This window comes from Pseudophryne corroboree, unplaced genomic scaffold (genome assembly GCF_028390025.1).
Source record: "Pseudophryne corroboree isolate aPseCor3 unplaced genomic scaffold, aPseCor3.hap2 scaffold_1246, whole genome shotgun sequence".
Lineage (NCBI taxonomy): Eukaryota > Metazoa > Chordata > Amphibia > Anura > Myobatrachidae > Pseudophryne > Pseudophryne corroboree.
Window position 1 is genome coordinate 118,637 of NW_026967872.1, and position 19,949 is coordinate 138,585.

Genomic DNA, 19,949 nt, shown 5'->3' on the forward strand with positions numbered 1-19,949 from the left:
GTTATATACTATACTACGGGGAGGCATGTTATATAATATACTACTGGGAGGCACGTTATATACTATACTACGGGGAGGGGGAGGCACGTTATATACTATACTACGGGGAGGCATGTTATATACTATACTACGGGGAGGGGGAGGCACATTATATACTATACTATGGGGAGGCACGTTATATACTATTCTACGGGGTGGGGGAGGCACATTATATTCTATACTACGGGGAGGGGGAGGCACGTTATATACTATACTACGGGGAGGGGGAGGCACGTTATAATCTATACTACGGGGAGGGGGAGGCACGTTATATACTATACTACGGGGAGGGGGAGGCACGTTATATACTATACTACGGGGAGGGGGAGGCACGTTATATTCTATACTACGGGGAGAGGGAGGCGCATTATATTATATACTACGGGGAGGGGGAGGCACATTATATTCTATACTACGGGGAGGGGGAGGCACGTTATTTTCTATACTACGGGGAGTGGGAGGCACGTTATATACTATACTACGGGGAGGGGGAGGCACGTTATATTCTATACTACGGGGAGGCACGTTATATATTATTACTACGGGGAGAGGGAGGCACGTTATATTCTATACTACGGGGAGGGGGGAGTCACGTTATATTCTATACTACGGGGAGGCACGTTATATTCTATACTACGGGGAGAGGGGGAGGCACGTTATATTCTATACTACGGGGAGGGGGAGGCACGTTATATACTATACTACGGGGAGGGGGAGGCACGTTATATTCTATACTATGGGGAGGGGGAGGCACGTTATATTCTATATTACGGGGAGGGGGAGGCACGTTATATACTATACTACGGGGAGGGGGAGGCACGTTATATTCTATACTACGGGGAGGGGGAGGCACGTTATATACTATACTACGGGGAGGCACGTTATATTCTATACTACGGGGAGAGGGAGGCACGTTATATTATATACTACGGGGAGGGGTAGGCACGTTATATTCTATACTACGGGGAGGGGGAGGCACGTTATATACTATACTACGGGGAGGGGGAGGCACGTTATATACTATACTACGGGGTGGCACGTTATATACTATACTACGGGGAGGCACGTTATATTCTATACTACGGGGAGGGGGAGGCACGTTATATACTATACTACGGGGAGAGGGAGGCACGTTATATTCTATACTACGGGGAGGGGGAGGCACGTTATATTCTATACTACGGGGAGGGGGAGGCACATTATATACTATACTACGGGGAGGAGGAGGAGGCACTTTATATTCTATACTACGGGGAGGGGGAGTCACGTTATATTCTATACTACAGGGAGGGGGAGGTACGTTCTATACTATACTACGGGGAGGAGGAGGAGGCACGTTATATTCTATACTACGGGGAGGGGGAGGCACGTTATATTCTATACTACGGGAAGGGGGAGGCATGTTATATACTATACTACGGGGAGGCACGTTATATACTATACTACGGGGAGGCATGTTATATACTATACTATTTGGAGGCATGCTATATACTATACTACGGGGAGGAGGAGGAGGCACGTTATATTCTATACTACGGGAAGGGGGAGGCACGTTATTTTCTATACTACGGGGAGAGGGAGGCACGTTATATACTATACTACGGGGAGGCACGTTATATACTATACTACGGGAAGGCACGTTATATACTATACTATGGGGAGGCATGTTATATACTATACTACAGGGAGGGGAAAGCACGTTATATACTATACTACTGGGAGGTGGAGGCACGTTATATTCTATACTACGGGGAGGGGGAGGCACGTTATATACTATACTACGGGGAGGCACGTTATATACTATACTACGAGGAGGCATGTTATATACTATACTACTGGGAGGCACGTTATATACTATACTACGGGGAGGGGCAGGCACGTTATATACTATACTACGGGGAGGCATGTTATATACTATACTACGGGGAGGGGGAGGCACATTATATACTATACTATGGGGAGGCACGTTATATACTATTCTACGGGGTGGGGGAGGCACATTATATTCTATACTACGGGGAGGCACGTTATATACTATACTACGGGGAGGGGGAGGCACGTTATAATCTATACTACGGGGAGGGGGAGGCACGTTATATACTATACTACGGGGAGGGGGAGGCACGTTATATTCTATACTACGGGGAGAGGGAGGCGCATTATATTATATACTACGGGGAGGGGGATGCACGTTATATTCTATACTACGGGGAGGCACGTTATTTTCTATACTACGGGGAGTGGGAGGCACGTTATATACTATACTACGGGGAGGGGGAGGCTCGTTATATTCTATACTACGGGGAGGCACGTTATATATTATTACTACGGGGAGAGGGAGGCACGTTATATTCTATACTACGGGGAGGGGGGAGTCACGTTATATTCTATACTACGGGGAGGCACGTTATATTCTATACTACGGGGAGAGGGGGAGGCACGTTATATTCTATACTACGGGGAGGGGGAGGCACGTTATATACTATACTACTGGGAGGGGGAGGCACGTTATATTCTATACTATGGGGAGGGGGAGGCACGTTATATTCTATACTACGGGGAGGGGGAGGCACGTTATATACTATACTACGGGGAGGGGGAGGCACGTTATATTCTATACTACGGGGAGGAGGAGGCACGTTATATACTATACTACGGGGAGGCACGTTATATTCTATACTACGGGGAGAGGGAGGCACGTTATATTATATACTACGGGGAGGGGGAGGCACGTTATATTCTATACTACGGGGAGGGGGAGGCACGTTATATTCTATACTACGGGGAGGGGGAGGCACGTTATATTCTATAGTACGGGAAGGGGGAGGTACGTTATATACTATACTACGGGGAGGCACGTTATATACTATACTACGGGGAGGCACGTTATATACTATACTACAGGGAGGGGGAGGCACGTTATATACTATACTACGGGGAGGGGGAGGCACGTTATATACTATACTACGGGGAGGCATGTTATATACTATACTACGGGGAGGGGGAGGCACATTATATACTATACTACCCGGAGGAGGAGGAGGCACTTTATATTCTATACTACGGGGAGGGGGAGTCACGTTATATTCTATACTACAGGGAGGGGGAGGTACGTTCTATACTATACTACGGGGAGGAGGCACGTTATATTCTATACTACGGGGAGGGGGAGGCACGTTATATTCTATACTACGGGAAGGGGGAGGCATGTTATATACTATACTACGGGGAGGCATGTTATATACTATACTATTTGGAGGCATGCTATATACTATACTACGGGGAGGAGGAGGAGGCACGTTATATTCTATACTACGGGAAGGGGGAGGCATATTATTTTCTATACTACGGGGAGAGGGAGGCACGTTATATACTATACTACGGGGAGGCACGTTATATACTATACTACGGGAAGGCACGTTATATACTATACTATGGGGAGGCATGTTATATACTATACTACAGGGAGGGGGAAGCACGTTATATACTATACTACTGGGAGGGGGAGGCACGTTATATTCTACACTACGGGGAGGGGGAGGCACGTTATATACTATACTACGGGGAGGCATGTTATATACTATACTACGGGGAGGGGGAGGCACGTTATATTCTATACTACGGGGAGGCACGTTATATACTATACTACGGGGAGGCATGTTATATACTATACGACTGGGAGGCACGTTATATACTATACTACGGGGAGGGGGAGGCACGTTATATACTATACTACGGGGAGGAATGTTATATACTATACTACGGGAAGGGGGAGGCACGTTATTTTCTATACTACGGGGAGAGGGAGGCACGTTATATACTATACTACGGGGAGGCACGTTATATATGTCAAAGTCAGAAAAATATCTCTATACACACTGCCATATTTGCACCTCACACTGGTCCGCGCTGCGCATGCGTGCGCTCTCCCGTGAAGGCGCATACCCGCTGTTGCGTGCACCCGCTGGTGCACGGTATGCGTATTTACGGTAAGGTTTGTGTAGTCGTAGCGTGCGACTCAATCGTTACATATTTTCACAAATAATGTATTTTGTAGATCATGGTCCCTTTGATAGATTCTGAAAGTTTGGTTAATATAGAATGTTTATGAACAGAGGAATCCCTCTTTGTTTGATACGAAGGGCCAGACAGGAGTAATACAGTGGTGTTTAGTATCCATCGGAAGAATATTTAATTAGAAATATTCCGGTGTTGGTTTGAAGCAGATCAATCGCTCGTGCGAATAGTTATGGACATAAGAAGTTTATGAACATTTACTTTATTTGCACTTTATTACCCATGCGGCGGGAAACCCAGTTTCCCTCCCACCTGAGCAGTTGGAAATAGTCACAGCCCACCTGTATGAATCAACCTATGACCTTTTGTTACAATACGAAGCCGAATTCCTGTGTCCAATGAACAATGAGATTGTAGGGACCATTGAATTGTATTGTGTGTGGGGCATAAATAGCAGGCCGACCATATCTAGATTCACTCTCATCAACGGTTCTCATTGCTGATAATCGGGAGCTGGATATCGAGGCGCATGCGATCGTTCCCCTTGTGCGTAAGTTCTCTCCGTAATCATATTGTCTTACTGTGAGCCATTTCTCTCTCTCCCTCTCTTCTCTTTCTCTCGTATTTTCCCTTGATTAGACTTAATTGTATTATATTGTATTTCCTGTGTAGTTATCTGGTTAGTTGGTTTATGTTATATTGTAGTGTATCATTTGTACTGTGATTCTTTTTGCAAGTATAATAGTCATAATACACATAATAGGTTTCGGACCCTAAGCCCAGGTATCTGTGTATTCTTTTTAGTGTTAAGTATTACCTGAGCGTCGGTGACGCTCAAGCAGCTTTGTAGTTAATCAGGTTACACAAGGTTGCACTTACACTTTGTCTCTACATTAAGGTTTGCTGTGTATTTCATTGCTAAAGGTATAGATATAAAGGTTTAACGTTGTGAGCGTCTGCATCGCTGGTGATCTCCTCGTGGTCCCGAGCGCCGCTACGCTATAGCGAATCATTACGATAGTCAACAGCCAATAGTCTGCCTGCCTGTGATCACTTGGCCGTGAGTGAACGTGACGCCTGAGCGTCTCGATCACGGCTAAGCGATCGATACGCAACTTGCGTACCCTTACGGTACTTCTTACGTAGATAGCGTATAGTGTTCTAAGACCTCATATAGAGTTATATACACGATAAATATTTAGCTTTATCATATACTATACTACGGGAAGGCACGTTATATACTATACTATGGGGAGGCATGTTATATACTATACTACAGGGAGGGGGAAGCACGTTATATACTATACTACTGGGAGGTGGAGGCACGTTATATTCTATACTATGGGGAGGGGGAGGCACGTTATATACTATACTACGGGGAGGCATGTTATATACTATACTACGGGGAGGGGGAGGCACGTTATATTCTATACTACGGGGAGGCACGTTATATACTATACTACGGGGAGGCATGTTATATACTATACTACTGGGAGGCACGTTATATACTATACTACGGGGAGGGGGAGGCACGTTATATACTATACTACGGGGAGGCACGTTATATACTATTCTACGGGGTGGGGGAGGCACATTATATTCTATACTACGGGGAGGGGGAGGCACGTTATATACTATACTACGGGGAGGGGGAGGCACGTTATAATCTATACTACGGGGAGGGGGAGGCACGTTATATACTATACTACGGGGAGGGGGAGGCACGTTATATTCTATACTACGGGGAGAGGGAGGCGCATTATATTATATACTACGGGGAGGGGGAGGCACGTTATATTCTATACTACGGGGAGGGGGAGGCACGTTATTTTCTATACTACGGGGAGTGGGAGGCACATTATATACTATACTACGGGGAGGGGGAGGCACGTTATATTCTATACTACGGGGAGGCACGTTATATATTATTACTACGGGGAGAGGGAGGCACGTTATATTCTATACTACGGGGAGGGGGGAGTCACGTTATATTCTATACTACGGGGAGGCACGTTATATTCTATACTACGGGGAGAGGGGGAGGCACGTTATATTTTATACTACGGGGAGGGGGAGGCACGTTATATACTATACTACGGGGAGGGGTAGGCACGTTATATTCTATACTATGGGGAGGGGGAGGCACTTTATATTCTATACTACGGGGAGGGGGAGGCACGTTATATACTATACTACGGGGAGGGGGAGGCACGTTATATTCTATACTACGGGGAGGGGGAGGCACGTTATATACTATACTACGGGGAGGCACGTTATATTCTATACTACGGGGAGAGGGAGGCACGTTATATTATAGACTACGGGGAGGGGGAGGCACGTTATATTCTATACTACTGGGAGGGGGAGGCACGTTATATACTATACTACGGGGAGGCACGTTATATACTATACTACGGGGAGGGGGAGGCGCGTTATATACTATACTACGGGGAGGCACGTTATATACTATACTACGGGGAGGCACGTTATATTCTATACTACGGGGAGGGGGAGGCACGTTATATACTATACTACGGGGAGAGGGAGGCACGTTATATTCTATACTACGGGGAGGGGGAGGCACGTTATATACTATACTACGGGGAGGGGAAGGCACGTTATATTCTTTACTACGGGGAGGGGGAGGCACGTTATATACTATACTACGGGGAGGGGGGAGTCACGTTATATTCTATACTACGGGGAGGCACGTTATATTCTATACTACGGGGAGGGGGAGGCACGTTATATTCTATACTACGAGGAGGGGGGAGTCACGTTATATTCTATACTACGGGGAGGCACGTTATATACTATTACTACGGGGAGAGGGAGGCACGTTATATTCTATACTACGGGGAGGGGGGAGTCACGTTATATTCTATACTACGGGGAGGGGGGGGCGCGTTATATACTATTACTACGGGGAGAGGGAGGCACGTTATATTCTATACTACGGGGAGGCACGTTATATACTATTACTACGGGGAGAGGGAGGCACGTTATATTCTATACTACGGGGAGGAGGGAGTCACGTTATATTCTATACTACGGGGAGGCACGTTATATTCTATACTACGGGGAGGGGGAGGCACGTTATATTCTATACTACGGGGAGGGGGAGGCACGTTATATTCTATACTACGGGGAGGCACGTTATATTCTATACTACGGGGAGGGGGAGGCACGTTATATACTATACTACGGGGAGGGGGGGGGCGCGTTATATTCTCTCTCTCTCTTTATATATAACACAAAAAATTATCCTTATCTTGCGCCCAGAGGAAAATAGCCGCACTGTAGGTGAGATCTCCGTTTCCAAATCTCTAATTTACATAAACAGAAAACACAATTCCTGAGTGCGCTATAATACTTGTGTAGATTGATAGTGGATCACTGTAGGAATCCAGAAAACCTCATCTTCTACAGTATAAGATATATCCATTTGGAAGGATTCCGTTCAATCTATACAAGAACTATAGCGCACTCAGGAATTGTTTTTTCTATATATACAGTATGTATGTGTATATATATATATATATATATATATATATATATATATATATATGTTTGTTTGTTTTTTTGTTTTTTTTTGCTGGGGGGGTGGGGGGTGTCCAGCCAATAATGTTGTGCCTAGGGACGTGTTAATAATAACCATATAGAGTAAACACGGAGACATGATATAGTGAGCAGAGAGGCTTTGGAATACCCCACTGAGATCTATTTTCTCTGTGACATTCTCTGCCCCCCACTGGAAGAGAACCGTCACTATATGGCTGCCAGGGAAAGGCTGGCCCTTCACAAGAAAAGTCCCGGCTTGTGGGAGTACATTAGGGCGATGGGGAGTCGCTGTGACAGATTGGGTGCAGGTGTCCTGTGACGATCAGACGAGGAAAGGTCACGTACCGGTTAATGGGTCGTACGCACTCTCGTCATTCACCAAAATCTTGTCAAAGGCGATGGTTCCGGGCTCTGGTAACGGGACGGTGAGAGCCGCCGAAAAGGAGATTTCTGGAACATCAGCTGGAACTCCAATAGGGCCTGAAGTCACAGAGAGAGGGAAGATGTCACTGTCCACAGGATACACCATTCCTACCACACTGTCCACAGGATACACCATTCCTACCAGTGTCCACAGGATACACCATTCCTACCACAGTGTCCACAGGATACACCATTCCTACCACAGTGTCCACAGGATATACCATTCCTACCACAGGATACACCATTCCTACCACAGGGTCCACAGGATACACCATTCCTACCACAGGGTCCACAGGATACACCATTCCTACCACAGGGTCCACAGGACACACCATTCCTACCACAGGGTCCACAGGATACACCATTCCTACCACAGGATACACCATTCCTACCACAGGGTCCACAGGATACACCATTCCTACCACAGGGCCCACAGGACACACCATTCCTACCACAGGGTCCACATGATACACCATTCCTACCACAGGATACACCATTCCTACCACAGGGTCCACAGGATACACCATTCCTACCACAGGGTCCACAGGACACACCATTCCTACCACAGGGTCCACAGGACACACCATTCCTACCACAGGGTCCACAGGATACACTATTCCTACCACAGGGTCCACAGGATACACCATTCCTACCACAGTGTCCACAGGATACACCATTCCTACCACAGTGTCCTCAGGATACACCATTCCTACCACAGGATACACCATTCCTACCACAGGATACACCATTCCTACCACAGGGTCCACAGGATACACCATTCCTACCACAGTGTCCACAGGATACACCATTCCTACCACAGTGTCCACAGGATACACCATTCCTACCACAGTGTCCACAGGATACACCATTCCTACCACAGTGTCCACAGGATATACCATTCCTACCACAGGATACACCATTCCTACCACAGGGTCCACAGGATACACCATTCCTACCACAGGATAAACCATTCCTACCACAGGGTCCACAGGATACACCATTCCTACCACAGGGTCCACAGGACACACCATTCCTACCACAGGGTCCACAGGACACACCATTCCTACCACAGGGTCCACAGGATACAACATTCCTACCACAGGGTCCACAGGATACACCATTTCTACCACAGGGTCCACAGGATACACCATTCCTACCAAAGTGTCCACAGGATACACCATTCCTACCACAGTGTCCACAGGATACACCATTCCTACCACAGTGTCCTCAGGATACACCATTCCTACCACAGGATACACCATTCCTACCACAGGATACACCATTCCTACCAAAGGGTCCACAGGATACACCATTCCTACCACAGTGTCCACAGGATACACCATTCCTACCACAGTGTCCACAGGATACACCATTCCTACCACAGTGTCCACAGGATACACCATTCCTACCAGAGTGTTCACAGGATAGACCATTCCTACCACAGTGTCCACAGGATACACCATTCCTACCACAGTGTCCACCATTCCTACCACAGGGTCCACAGGATACACCATTCCTACCACAGGATACACCATTCCTACCACAGGGTCCACAGGATACACCATTCCTACCACAGGGTCCACAGGACACACCATTCCTACCACAGGGTCCACAGGATACACCATTCCTACCACAGGGTCTACAGGATACACCATTCCTACCACAGGGTCCACAGGATACACCATTCCTACCACAGGGTCCACAGGATACACCATTCCTACCACAGTGTCCACAGGATACACCATTCCTACCACAGGATACATAATTCCTACACAGGATTCACCATTCCTACCACAGGGTCCACAGGATACACCATTCCTACCACAGTGTCCACAGGATACACCATTCCTACCACAGTGTCCACAGGATACACCATTCCTACCACAGGATACACCATTCCTACCACAGGGTCCCACAGGATACCCCATTCTACCAAAGGATACCCCATTCCTACCACAGATACACCATTCCTACACAGGGTCCACAGGATACACCATTCCTACCACAGGGTCCACAGGATACACCATTCCTACCACAGGGTCCACAGGCTACACCATTTCCTACCACAGTGTCCACAGGATACACCATTCCTACCACTGGGGCCACAGGATACACTGTTCCTACCACAGCATACACCGTTCCTACCACAGGGCCCACAGGATATACCATTCCTACCACAGTGTCCACAGGATACACCATTCCTACCACAGATACACCATTCCTACCACAGGGTCCACAGGATACCCCATTCCTACCACAGGATACCCCATTCCTACCACAGGATACACCATTCCTACCACAGGGTCCACAGATACACCATTCCTACCACAGGGTCCACAGGATACACCATTCCTACCACAGGGTCCAACAGGCTACACCATTCCTACCACAGTGTCCACAGGATACACCATTCCTACCACAGGGTCCACAGGATACACTGTTCCTACCACAGCATACACCGTTCCTACCACAGGGCCCACAGGATACACTGTTCCTACCACAGGATACACCATTCCTACCACAGTGTCCACAGGATACACCATTCCTACCACAGGGTCCACAGGATACACCATTCCTACCACAGGATACACCATTCCTACCACAGGGTCCACAGGATACACCATTCCTACCACAGGGTTCACAGGATACACCATTCCTTCCACAGGATACACCATTCCTACCACAGGGTCCACAGATACACCATTCCTACCACAGGGTCACAGGATACACCATTCCTACCACAGGGTCCACAGGATACACTGTTCCTACACAGGATACACCGATCCTACCACAGGGCCCACAGGATACACCATTCCTACCACAGGATACACCATTCCTACCACAGTGTCCACAGGATACACCATTCCTACCACAGGGTCCACAGGATACACCATTCCTACCACAGGATACACCATTCCTACCACAGGGTCCACAGGATACACCATTCCTACCACAGAGTCCACAGGATACACCATCCTACCACAGGGCCCACAGGATACACCATTCCTACCACAGGATACACCATTCCTACCACAGGGTCCACAGGATACACCATTCCTACCACAGGGCCCACAGCTAAACCTGATTACTATGGGTGCGGTATAATTTGATACCATCCTGTATGTTCAACTTACTGTACCTATAATGCCTTAAAATGACCCGTGTTACATGTGATCGCTGCTAGCGCCCAGAAGCCGCAATGTACGGCGTGTTATGTAACGGGATAATGACTCTGCTCCCTTACTGTACTCTGATCTGATAATGGCGTCTAGCAGGGATTACTTCCAATCATCTGTGTCCATGACACCCGCTGAGAGGTAATAGAACCTCAGCCTCCGAGCCCGCAAGGGTCTACATTGTGCTACCCCGCCGACCTTCTAAATGCCGGGACCCCGTAGGTCACACAATACCAACCCATATATAATAACATGAGGAAGAGGAAGAAGAGGAGGCAGGCAGGATATGTACACTAGGAGATGGATATAGATGTAATAATTGCAGGACGGTATTTCTAAGATGTTTCTATCACTTCCCCTCATTACTGGGTGATCTTTCCTTATGTTCTGTATACTACATACAGATGGGTCCTCCGTTATCTTGGCTGACTGAGGCGTTAGTCGCGATCAGGCATACGCAGCGTGCTTGGGCACAAGGAGGCGCGCCTAGTCGAAGGGAGGCGCACAGAGCGAATGGCGTTACCTTTGAGTGTAATACCTAAGATCATCCATCAGATGTCGCTTTTTAAAATCACCAATGCGCATGCGTGGGGTCTCCATTAAAATAACAATACTGAACTACAGCGTAAGAACCTACTTTACTGGTGCGTCTCATTACGCTACATTATGCTACAGTATGTCATACAGTATATAACAGTATATACAGTACAGACGCAAATAGTACAGCATATACAGATGCAAACGAACGTGTTACAGATACAGTATGGGTCTATTGATGTTAGGGATATGTGAGTGTCCAAAATCCCGTAGTATTAAGTATAATAGGGAGAGATAAGAGCTCCTCCCTATGTTCCTTGGGATGCCAAATCACTGTGTGCACTGTGTATAGTTTATACAGACGCAAATGAACGTATTAAAACTCTTGTGTATGCAGACGCAACTAATGTGTGAAAGGAATAATGTAGCTCATTGACTTTACAGTATGTATAGTGCACAAAATGAGCGTCCGAGTCCCATAACGGCATAAACAAACACCAATGGGAAGGAATCGCTCTTTGCAGTACTTTTTACACATGAGCTTGTAAATCTTCCATGGAGTGTTGTGGGCTAGCAATGAAGGCTCCTGTCTGCCATGCTGAGAGTCCCGGGTTTCGATTCCCAAAGTGCCAATTTTTTTTTTGTGTGTTCCCCTGTGACATTCACTTTGTTATTATTTTTTTTACTGTGTAATCCATTGTAAAACATTCAAAGGAAGGGTGCACACAGGTTTCACACAAATCGGGGTAAATCTGCAGGAGCGATTCATTTGCTATCTAAAATACACAGCGGTAATGCGCACCTATAGACATACCAGAAAAATAAGATTTTACTTACCGATAAATCTATTTCTCGTAGTCCGTAGTGGATGCTGGGGACTCCGTCAGGACCATGGGGATTAGCGGCTCGCAGGAGACAGGGCACAAAAATAAAGCTTTAGGATCAGGTGGTGTGCACTGGCTCCTCCCCCTATGACCCTCCTCCAAGCTCAGTTAGGATACTGTGCCCGGACGAGCGTACACAATAAGAAGGATTTTGAATCCCGGGGGGGGTATAGACTCATACCAGCCACACCAATCACACCGTACAACTTGTGATCTGAACCCAGTTAACAGTATGACAACGTAGGAGCCTCTGAACAGACGGCTCACAACAAGAACAACCCGATTTTTTTGTAACAATAACTATGTACAAGTATTGCAGACAATCCGCACTTGGGATGGGCGCCCAGCATCCACTACGGACTACGAGAAAATAGATTTATCGGTAAGTAAAATCTTATTTTCTCTAACGTCCTAGTGGATGCTGGGGACTCCGTCAGGACCATGGGGATTATACCAAAGCTCCCAAACGGGCGGGAGAGTGCGGATGACTCTGCAGCACCGAATGAGAGAACTCCAGGTCCTCTTTAGCCAGGGTATCAAATTTGTAGAATTTTACAAACGTGTTCTCCCCCGACCACGTAGCTGCTCGGCAGAGTTGTAATGCCGAGACCCCTCGGGCAGCCGCCCAGGATGAGCCCACCTTCCTTGTGGAATGGGCCTTGACAGATTTAGGCTGTGGCAGGCCTGCCACAGAATGTGCAAGTTGAATTGTGCTACAAATCCAACGAGCAATCGTCTGCTTAGAACCAGGAGCACCCAGCTTGTTGGGTGCATACTGTATAAACAGCGAGTCAGATTTTCTGACTCCAGCCGTCCTTGAAATATATATTTTCAATGCCCTGACAACGTCCAGCAACTTGGAATCCTCCAAATCGCTAGTAGCCGCAGGCACCACAATAGGCTGGTTCAGGTGAAACGCTGACACCACCTTAGGCAGAAAATGAGGACGCGTCCGCAGTTCTGCCCTGTCCGAATGGAAAATCAGATATGGGCTTTTATACGATAAAGCCGCCAATTCTGACACTCTCCTGGCTGAAGCCAGGGCCAGTAGCATGGTTACTTTCCATGTAAGATATTTCAAATCCGCCGATTTGAGTGGCTCAAACCAATGGGATTTGAGAAAATCCAAAACTACATTAAGGTCCCACGGAGCCACTGGGGGCACAACCGGGGGCTGTATATGTAGTACTCCTTTTACAAAAGTCTGGACTTCAGGAACTGAAGCCAATTCTTTCTGGAAGAAAATCGACAGGGCCGAAATTTGAACCTTAATGGACCCCAACTTGAGGCCCATAGACAATCCTGTTTGCAGGAAATGTAGGAATCGACCCAATTGAAATTCCTCCGTGGGGGCCTTCCTGGCCTCACACCACGCAACATATTTTCTCCAAATGCGGTGATAATGTTGTGCAGTCACCTCCTTCCTGGCTTTAACCAGTGTAGGAATGACCTCTACTGGAATGCCTTTTTCCCTTAGAATTCGGCGTTCAACCGCCACGCCGTCAAACGCAGCCGCGGTAAGTCTTGGAATAGACACGGTCCCTGCTGAATCAGGTCCCGTCTTAGAGGTAGAGGCCACGGATTTTCCGTGAGCATCTCCTGAAGTTCCGGGTACCAAGTTCTTCTTGGCCAATCCGGAGCCACGAGTATCGTTCTTACTCCCCTTTGCCGTATAATTCTCAGTACTTTGGGTATGAGAGGCAGAGGAGGAAACACATACACTGACTGGAACACCCACGGTGTTACCAGAGCGTCCACAGCTATTGCCTGAGGGTCTCTTGACCTGGCGCAATACCTGTCCAGTTTTTTGTTGAGGCGAGACGCCATCATATCCACCTTTGGTTTTTCCCAACGGTTCACAATCATGTGGAAGACTTCTGGATGAAGTCCCCACTCTCCCGGGTGTAGATCGTGTCTGCTGAGGAAGTCTGCTTCCCAGTTGTCCACTCCCGGAATGAACACTGCTGACAGTGCTATCACATGATCTTCCGCCCAGCGAAGAATCCTTGCAGCTTCTGCCATTGCTCTCCTGCTTCTTCTGCCCCCCTGTCTGTTTACATGGGCGACTGCCGTGATGTTGTCCGACTGGATCAACACCGGCTGACCCTGAAGCAGGGGTTTTGCCAGGCTTAGAGCATTGTAAATCGCTCTTAGCTCCAGTATATTTATGTGAAGAGACATCTCCAGGCTTGACCATACTACCTGGAAGTTTCTTCCCTGTGTGACCGCTCCCCAGCCTCTCAGACTGGCATCCGTGGTCACCAGGACCCAGTCCTGTATGCCGAATCTGCGGCCTTCTAACAGATGAGCACTCTGCAACCACCACAGAAGAGACACCCTTGTCCGTGGCGATAAGGTTATCCGCTGATGCATCTGCAGATGCGATCCGGACCATTTGTCCAGCAGATCCCACTGAAAAGTTCGTGCGTGGAATCTGCCGAATGGGATTGCTTCGTAAGAAGCCACCATCTTTCCCAGGACTCTTGAGAATTGATGCACAGACACTTTTCCTGGTTTTAGGAGGTTCCTGACAAGTTCGGATAACTCCTTGGCTTTCTCCTCCGGAAGAAACACCTTTTTCTGAACCGTGTCCAGAATCATTCCCAGGAACAGCAGACGTGTTGTCGGGGTCAACTGAGATTTTGGAAAATTCAGAATCCACCCGTGTTGTTGCAGCACTACTTGGGTTAGTGCTACTCCGTCCTCCAGCTGTTCTCTGGACCTTGCCCTTATCAGGAGATCGTCCAAGTAAGGGATAATTAATACGCCTCTTCTTCGCAGAAGGATCATCATTTCGGCCATTACCTTGGTAAAGACCCGAGGTGCCGTGGACAATCCAAACGGCAGCGTCTGAAACTGATAATGACAGTTTTGCACCACGAACCTGAGGTACCCTTGATGTGAAGGGCAAATTGGGACATGCAGGTAAGCATCTTTTATGTCCAGGGACACCATAAAGTCCCCTTCTTCCAGATTCGCTATCACTGCTCTGAGTGATTCCATCTTGAACTTGAATTTTTGTATGTACAGGTTCAAAGATTTCAGATTTAGAATAGGTCTTACCGAGCCGTCCGGCTTCGGTACCACAAATAGCGTGGAGTAATACCCCTTTTCCTGTTGTAGGAGGGGTACCTTGACTATCACCTGCTGAGAAAACAGCTTGTGAATGGCTTCCAATACCGTCGCCCTGTCTGAGGGAGACGTTGGCAAAGCAGACTTTAGGAACCGGCGAGGGGGAGACTTCTCGAATTCCAACCTGTAACCCTGAGATACTACTGTACCTGCAGGATCCAGGGGTCCACCTGTGAGCAAGCCCACTGCGCGCTGAAATTCTTGAGTCGACCCCCACCGTTCCTGAGTCCGCTTGTAAGGCCCCAGCGTCATGCTGGGGGGCTTTGCAGAACCCTGGGAGGGCTTCTGTTCCTGGGCAGGGGCTGCTTGCTGCCCCTCTCTTACCCTTTCCTCTGCCTCGGGGCAGATATGACTGTCCTTTTGCCCGCTTCTTATAGGACCGAAAGGACTGCGGCTGAAAAGACGGTGTCTTTTTCTGTTGGGAGGGGGTCTGAGGTAAAAAGGTGGATTTTCCGGCAGTTGCCGTGGCCACCAAATCCGATAGACCGACGCCAAATAATTCCTCCCCTTTATACGGCAATACTTCCATATGCCGTTTGGTAATCCGCATCACCTGACCACTGTCGTGTCCATAAACTTCTTCTGGCAGATATGGACATCGCACTTACTCTCGATGCCAGAGTGCAAATATCCCTCTGAGCATCTCGCATATAAAGAAAAGCATCCTTTAATTGCTCTAAAGTCTGTAAAATACTGTCCCTATCCAGGGTATCAATATTTTCAGTCAGGGAATCCGACCAGATCACCCCAGCACTGCACATCCAGGCTGAGGCGATGGCTGGTCGCAGTATAACACCAGTATGTGTGTATATACTTTTTAGGGTAGTTTCCAGCCTCCTATCAGCTGGATCCTTGAGGGCGGCCGTATCAGGAGACGGTAACGCCACTTGTTTTGATAAGCGTGTGAGCGCCTTATCCACCTTAGGGGGTGTTTCCCAGCGCGCCCTAACCTCTGGTGGGAAAGGGTATAATGCTAATAACTTTTTTGAAATTAGCACTTTTCTATCGGGGTTAACCCACGCTTCATCACATACATCATTCAATTTCTCTGATTCAGGAAAAACTACAGGTAGTTTTTTCACCCCCCCACATAATACCCCTTTTTGTGGTACTTGTAGTATCAGAGATATGCAAAGCCTCCTTCATTGCCGTGATCATATAACGTGTGGCCCTACTGGAAAATACGTTTGTTTCTTCACCGTCGACACTAGATTCAGTGTCCGTGTCTGGGTCTGTGTCGACCGACTGAGGTAAAGGGCGTTTTTACAGCCCCTGACGGTGTCTGAGACGCCTGGGCAGGTACTAACTGGTTTTCCGGCCGTCTCATGTCGTCAACTGATTTTTGTAATGTGCTGACATTATCACGTAATTCCATAAACAAAGCCATCCATTCCGGTGTCGACTCCCTGGGGGGTGACATCACCATTACCGGCAATTGCTCTGCCTCCACACCAACATCGTCCTCATACATGTCGACACACACGTACCGACACACAGCAGACACACAGGGAATGCTCTATTGAAGACAGGACCCCACTAGCCCTTTGGGGAGACAGAGGGAGAGTTTGCCAGCACACACCCAAGCGCTATAATATATATGGGAACAACCCTATATAAGTGTTGTATCCTTATAGCAGCTTAAATATAGTAATATCGCCAAAAAAAGTGCCCCCCCTCTCTGTTTTACCCTGTTTCTGTAGTGCAGTGCAGGGAGAGTCCTGGGAGCCTTCCTCACAGCGGAGCTGAGCAGGAAAATGGCGCTGTGTGCTGAGGAGAATAAGCCCCGCCCCCTATTTCGGCGGGCTCTTCTCCGGAGTTTGTGAGATCTGGCAGGGGTTAAATACATCCATATAGCCTCAAGGGCTATATGTGATGTATTTTTTAGCCATAAAAAGGTATTATACATTGCTGCCCAGGGCGCCCCCCCAGCGCCCTGCACCCTCCGTGACCGCTGTGTGAAGTGTGCTGACAACAATGGCGCACAGCTGCAGTGCTGTGCGCTACCTCAGGAAGACTGAAAAGTCTTCTGCCGCCTGCTTCTGGACCTCTTCCATCTTCGGCATCTGCAAGGGGGGTCGGCGGCGCGGCTCCGGGACCGGACTCCATGGCTGGGCCCTGTGTTCGATCCCTCTGGAGCTAATGGTGTCCAGTAGCCTAAGAAGCCAATCCATCCTGCACGCAGGTGAGTTGACTTCTCTCCCCTAAGTCCCTCGATGCAGTGAGCCTGTTGCCAGCAGGACTCACTGAAAATAAAAAACCTAAAAACTTTTTTCTAAGCAGCTCTTTAGGAGAGCCACCTAGATTGCACCCTGCTCGGACGGGCACAAAAACCTAACTGAGGCTTGGAGGAGGGTCATAGGGGGAGGAGCCAGTGCACACCACCTGATCCTAAAGCTTTATTTTGTGCCCTGTCTCCTGCGGAGCCGCTAATCCCATGGTCCTGACGGAGTCCCCAGCATCCACTAGGACGTTAGAGAAATATAAATTAGTGTATTCTGACGCAACTAACTGTTCGAGCAACACAGTACTGTAGATCGTCGGTGTTAGAGAATCTGTGTTGTGAGAATATGTGTTGTATGTTACAAGCTGTTCGTGCTAATTAGTACACTAATAGAACATACTGTACAGAGATACTAAGGACTGTGATTTAGCATCCAGAAACTTAGGGAAGAGCTTTAATCTCTCTCCATTGTAATCTTTCTAAGTATAGAAAGATTACAATGGAGATTCTAAGTATAATCTCACTGATCGTGCATGACTATCTGAACACGCCAGCAAAAAGCAGGTCTATATGAATACTATGTATTCCCGGCAGTGTTTGGCTATTGTCGGCAGTGATTGAGAATACAAATTCTTAGTAAATTACCGAGTTGTATAAAAGTACAACAGAGATTTTCTAATGCCGCAATCTACAGTACTGTGTTGCTCGAACAGTTAGTTGCGTCAGAATACACTAATTTATATTTACTGGTATGTCTACAGCTGCTCATTACCGGTTACATAGCGGAATGAGTCGCTCCTGCAGATTTACCCTGATTTATGTGAAACCTGTGTGCACCCTTCCATTAAATGTTTTACAATGGATTACACAGAAAAAAAAAAATTAATAAAGTGAATGTCAGGGGGAAAAAATACAATGGCACTTTGGGAATCGAACCCGGGACCCTCAGCGTGGGAGGTTGGAGCCTTCACCACTAGCCTACTGTACATTGCTGCATGGAATATACACAAGTTCATGTGTAAAGGTAATGCAAAGAGCGATTCCTTCCCATTGGTGTTCGTTTATGCCGTCAGGGGAATCAGATGCTCATTTAGTGCACCGTACATATTGTAAAGTCAATGAGCTACATTATTCCTTTCACACATTAGTTGCATCTGCATACACAAGTGTTTTTAACACATTCGTTTGCATCTGAATAAACTATTTATTTATTTTAACTCTGTCCGTCTGACCATTGGTCACCATCTGTGTGTACACTATGCAGTACAGGACTGTATATTAACATTACAGTCGTCACTGACCATTTGCCGGAGCTTGTACTGTAGATCAATCCGCCGCTATTCAAACTAAAGTACTGGATTAGCGGAGCATTGGCCACCCAGTGGTGGAGATGTGTATTGCATGCTGAGTATCTAGTTGCGGCTCAACGCGCCTGTCCATGAGTAAACTCGGCAACCTAAGCTATCGTCTAGGCGTGACTAATCCTCCGTCTCGCAGAAACAGTCAAGATAACGGAGGACCCATCTGTACATGTACAGCCCCTATATACATACATATCCCCATTACTGGACCCAGAGAGAGTGCAGTGTATATATCACCCAATGTCTCACCTTGTTCTCCTCGCAGACCTGCAATAATAATACAGACATGATCAGTAATCAGAGTCCCCTCATAACCATCCCTCCGCCCCCGCTCTGTGCACCCCCCGATCCGCATCCACAACTCCGCTCCGCGTCCCCCCCCACTATCACACTGTACCCTGACCATGGCATAATATCCCCCCACTATCATACACGCTGTATCCTGACCCTGTCCATGGTATAATATCCCCCCACTATCACACACACTGTATCCTGACCCTGTCCATGGTATAATATCCTCCCCACTATCACACACACTGTATCCTGACCCTGTCCATGGTATAATATCCTCCCCCCCACTATCACACACACTGTATCC

The 19,949-nt window shown here is 47.7% G+C and overlaps 1 long non-coding RNA gene across 1 annotated transcript in view; it reads right to left on the bottom strand.

Moving 5' to 3' along the window:
• LOC134993150 (uncharacterized) overlaps nucleotides 1-19,620 on the bottom strand; it is a 122,539-nt gene extending 102,919 nt beyond the window's left edge. The window contains exons 1-2 of the long non-coding RNA XR_010197037.1: nucleotides 19,601-19,620; nucleotides 7,963-8,097 (exon numbers count right to left, since the gene is read on the bottom strand). This is a non-coding gene — a long non-coding RNA (uncharacterized LOC134993150). The remainder of the gene's footprint in view (nucleotides 1-7,962; nucleotides 8,098-19,600) is intronic.
• Between the last annotated feature and the right edge of the window lie 329 nt (nucleotides 19,621-19,949).